Here is a 5,245-nt window from a genome sequence, read left to right as displayed (position 1 = left end):
GTAAACGCTACAAATTAATAACCCTTCTGGGACCGTTTATCACATTTGCGTCGGCTTCGGAAAGGATGAGCTATTCATTACAGATAGATGAATTGCGACTCGCGTTGGCTTTTCACTCGCATCTTCGGCAGGTTGCGGCTCAATACTCGAGGCGCTTGCGAACATGCCCGAGCCCATCACCAGTATTGAGCGTCATCGGCACCGGCTGCTAAAACAAATGTTTAATAAAAATGATTTTGAAATGTTCGGCCACTAAAAACAATAAATACGTTTGGAAATCTTTTTTGAGCGTGATAAAAGCCGACAAGATCAGCGCGGTGATAGTTTGATCCGCCGGGTAATCTGAACGCCGCTTAGGAGCCCGGGACACGAATTTCCGCTGCATCCGAGGCGGCGTGGAAACGGGATTAATCACAATTTTCATCCTCTCGGAAACGCGTGAAAACGATACAATTTCACGGACCTCACATCTCACTTTTTCAAGCTAATGACAAACTAACGGCATAATTAGAGACAGAAACTGGGGCTGGAATTTTTTTCGCCGCCGTCGCGCAGGAGAAAGGTGCATTTTTCTTGCGATGGTATTTCAATTATGGATTTCAGACGCCATCCAGCGTGAAGAGCCGGGCCGGGCTCCCTGATCAATAGGCTCTATTCTCAGCCCGGGAGTCGGCGTGATGAACAAGCCCCCGAACACCTCCCTGACACCGTGTGTATTCTTCCCGTCTTGGTGGATCCACATGACTAATGTACAGACGCTTCTTATTTACTCAGCTTCGGGGACAATCGAATTTCAGAGACTTTGTATTCAACGGGCAAACAATTCCCATCCACGGGATGTCCAGATATCCCTCGCTCAATGGTTCCCCACCTCCGAAGCTGCTGAGCCTTCAAGGCGATGGAAACGTCACCCAATGTGGGGTGTTCTTGTGAATGTTGGAGCACTCCTCCTTCCTTATATAGTTTGTATTTTTTTTCCGCTTGGGATGGAATCTGAAAGGGATAGCACTAGGGGTAGGGCCGGATTCCCGGCAAGGCCACCGAGGCCCGGCCTCGGGGGCGGCATGGAGAAAAGGGGCGGCACGCGTTTGAAGTCGCCCGACGCCCGGAACATGGAGTTCCGGCCGCGGGGCGGTAATTTGTTTTCTACATTTAGCCCGCCTTTGCACAAGCCGGGCTAAATGAAGAATGGGGGAAGCCGCCGCTTGTTTCTTTACAAGTGTTCTTGGTGATGTCGCCGAGATCACTTGTAATAACACTGCAGGCTGTCCGTCTTTTGGTAGAAAGTATTGTGAAGTTATTCACCGCGTAAATAAAGGCTGTTTGTTTTTTTTTTTTTTAAGGTTTTTGAAAACCAAAAAGGAAAAAAAAAAGTCCACAAACATAAAAAGTAAATGTTACAATTACAAACATACTAAAAACACTTAAAGGAGAACTATGGGGTCAGGGATTTTCCCCATAGTTCTCCTTAGGGTAACGGGAGGACACAGACTAACGTCCTCCCGTCACCCAAAGCTCAGTATATAGGGAGCTGCAGCTCGCGGTATACTGAGACGTCGCAGCCAGGACCGATCCCGACATTACTGTCTGGATCCACCCAGCTGCGGGATTGACAGCTGGCTCTGCCTAGCCAGAGGCAGAGCTAGCTGTGCCCGCCCCCTCCCCCGTCCGTTTCGCCAGTCAGCGCTGGAGGATCAGAGCAGGGAGGGGGGTATTGCCTGCAGGGAGCCGTGAGTGACAGTCACGGCTCTCTGCAGGGACAGGATCGAGAAGTGAGCGAGCGACTGTATGTGTTCCCTCACTTCCCGATCTATTGAGCCGACCTGTGACAGTCTCATTGTCACAGGTCGGCTCAGATTATGAGGCTGCGTGAAAATCACCCCCCTCATAGTTCTCCTTTAAGGGCAGAAGGGGCGGAAGGGATTAATTAGGGCTCATTAGGGTTAATAAGGGGTTCAATAGGAACACATTTTATTAAACTAAAAGGTTTATGTTGTCATGTAAAGACCTAAAGAAATCCCTTTGATCAGCGCATGAAAGGAGGTTAAATACATTGTAACAATAATCGATTTCTGCAAACACGGATTGTAGACATCATTACCAGAGGGGCACCTGCAGCCTTTCCTGAACTACAGAGCCGACTACAATGGCAGGGTGAAGGACCTGAGTGTATGGGGTAAGCCTAGAATATTTTAATGGGCATACATTGTACGCCCCGGGTCCATAAATGTTTAAGGTGCACCTGTGGGGGCAGAAATACAGGCGCTGCCTTTGGTTTTCAAGGTGTCGGATCGTCCTTATCCCGGCCTTTGGTGCACAATAAGTCACTAGCCCAGCACGCAGCCAGTAAGCTTGCAAAGCCTGAACTCCTGTCCTCTTTTGGTGTTCCAGGTAGGGAAGCCAAGACACAAATTACGGCATGATCACCTGTTAAATTGTAGCGCCCATAGTTCTATCCTGACAGATTCCCTTTACAATGATGTATTAAAACGTAAATGGTATTTATTAGGGATGCACCGATACTTTTCAGATACCAGTGCCGATACCGGTGCCGATACCGGTGCCGATACTTGGCATTTTCAGGAGAAGTACCAGGGTTGCAGCCGGGACCGGGCTCTGGCGCTCCACCACTGTCCTGAAATCATTGGTCTGTATTGTTTTACAAAAAATGTCACATGACAATAAACAAAAATGTATCAGTACTTGTAAAACTGGTATCAGTGCATCCCTAATATATATTTATAAAAATAAAAAATCATACATTAAAGGAGAAGCACTGACCCCATAGTTCTCCTCAGGGTCACAGGAGGACACAAACTAGCGTCCTTCCGTGACCCAAAGCTCAGTATACCGCGATACTGAGACCGCCTCCACAAACATAAAAAGTAAATGTTACAATTACAAACATACTAAAAACACTTAAAGGAGAACTATGGGGTCAGGGATTTTCCCCATAGTTCTCCTTAGGGTAACGGGAGGACACAGACTAACGTCCTCCCGTCACCCAAAGCTCAGTATATAGGGAGCTGCAGCTCGCGGTATACTGAGACGTCGCAGCCAGGACCGATCCCGACATTACTGTCTGGATCCACCCAGCTGCGGGATTGACAGCTGGCTCTGCCTAGCCAGAGGCAGAGCTAGCTGTGCCCGCCCCCTCCCCCGTCCGTTTCGCCAGTCAGCGCTGGAGGATCAGAGCAGGGAGGGGGGTATTGCCTGCAGGGAGCCGTGAGTGACAGTCACGGCTCTCTGCAGGGACAGGATCGAGAAGTGAGCGAGCGACTGTATGTGTTCCCTCACTTCCCGATCTATTGAGCCGACCTGTGACAGTCTCATTGTCACAGGTCGGCTCAGATTATGAGGCTGCGTGAAAATCACCCCCCTCATAGTTCTCCTTTAAGGGCAGAAGGGGCGGAAGGGATTAATTAGGGCTCATTAGGGTTAATAAGGGGTTCAATAGGAACACATTTTATTAAACTAAAAGGTTTATGTTGTCATGTAAAGACCTAAAGAAATCCCTTTGATCAGCGCATGAAAGGAGGTTAAATACATTGTAACAATAATCGATTTCTGCAAACACGGATTGTAGACATCATTACCAGAGGGGCACCTGCAGCCTTTCCTGAACTACAGAGCCGACTACAATGGCAGGGTGAAGGACCTGAGTGTATGGGGTAAGCCTAGAATATTTTAATGGGCATACATTGTACGCCCCGGGTCCATAAATGTTTAAGGTGCACCTGTGGGGGCAGAAATACAGGCGCTGCCTTTGGTTTTCAAGGTGTCGGATCGTCCTTATCCCGGCCTTTGGTGCACAATAAGTCACTAGCCCAGCACGCAGCCAGTAAGCTTGCAAAGCCTGAACTCCTGTCCTCTTTTGGTGTTCCAGGTAGGGAAGCCAAGACACAAATTACGGCATGATCACCTGTTAAATTGTAGCGCCCATAGTTCTATCCTGACAGATTCCCTTTACAATGATGTATTAAAACGTAAATGGTATTTATTAGGGATGCACCGATACTTTTCAGATACCAGTGCCGATACCGGTGCCGATACCGGTGCCGATACTTGGCATTTTCAGGAGAAGTACCAGGGTTGCAGCCGGGACCGGGCTCTGGCGCTCCACCACTGTCCTGAAATCATTGGTCTGTATTGTTTTACAAAAAATGTCACATGACAATAAACAAAAATGTATCAGTACTTGTAAAACTGGTATCAGTGCATCCCTAATATATATTTATAAAAATAAAAAATCATACATTAAAGGAGAAGCACTGACCCCATAGTTCTCCTCAGGGTCACAGGAGGACACAAACTAGCGTCCTTCCGTGACCCAAAGCTCAGTATACCGCGATACTGAGACCGCCGCAGCCAGGATGGATCCCGATATTACTTGTCGAGATCCACCCATTCACAGCTGGCTCTGCCTATCTAGAGAAAGAGCCAGCTGTGCCCGCCCCCTCCCCCACCTGCACTTTGTCACAGGTTGGCTCAGATTATGAGGCTGAGTGAAAATCACCCGCCTCATAGTTCTCCTTTAAGACAGAGATGTACAAATCCCGGGAGCTCCGCGTGCTCCTTACACATGACAGCGGCCTCCTAACTATTGAATGTTTCTCTAGTCTAGTCTTGGACCTGGAAAAGTATCGGTACTTGTACTGAGTCCGGTACTTGGTATCGGTGCATCCCTACCATTTATGCAAAGTTGGGGGGTCGTTTTTCCACCTCGAGACACATCACGGATTTCTCGGAACCGTATCGGCCGATCCTAGTTACCCGTGCCGCAGCCCAGCGCAGACAAAAGATTGATTAGTTGGCCAGGACCAGCGGTGCCGTTACCTGCTCTCCAGCTCCACTGACACATCTCCAGCACCGGAGTCCCCGTTATTAAGTGGGTCACCTCTGTCAGCTACAAGCAACAGGTCACAGTCACTGCAATGGCATTAGTCACATGGTGACATGACAATGGCGCTCATGTATGAATGGTGATGAATATCCCTCCTCGCTGCATGCGGCTCATTGGATGGGTTATAATATTGTTATTCTGAAAGTGTTATTATAACTTCAGGGGCATCAATGTCGGAGGTTTTCAGGGGCATCAATGTCAGAGGTTTTCAGGGGCATCAATGTCAGAGGTTTTCAGGGACACCAATGTCAGAGGTTTTCAGGGGCATCAATGTCAGAGGTTTTCAGGGACACCAATGTCAGAGGTTTTCAGGGGCATCAATGTCAGAGGTTTTCAGGGGCA

General features: G+C 48.5%; 1 protein-coding gene across 1 annotated transcript in view; it reads right to left on the bottom strand.

The window, feature by feature from the left end:
• The window catches only part of SEMA5B (semaphorin 5B), a 297,119-nt gene that overhangs the window by 322 nt on the left and 291,552 nt on the right, over window positions 1-5,245 (bottom strand). The gene's annotated exons all lie outside the window — the stretch shown is intronic.

The sequence above is a fragment of the Nanorana parkeri genome, unplaced genomic scaffold (genome assembly GCF_000935625.1).
Source record: "Nanorana parkeri isolate BGI_ZX_2015 unplaced genomic scaffold, ASM93562v1 scaffold320, whole genome shotgun sequence".
NCBI classification, from domain to species: Eukaryota; Metazoa; Chordata; class Amphibia; order Anura; family Dicroglossidae; genus Nanorana; species Nanorana parkeri.
This window is presented reverse-complemented; position numbering and strand designations above follow the sequence as displayed.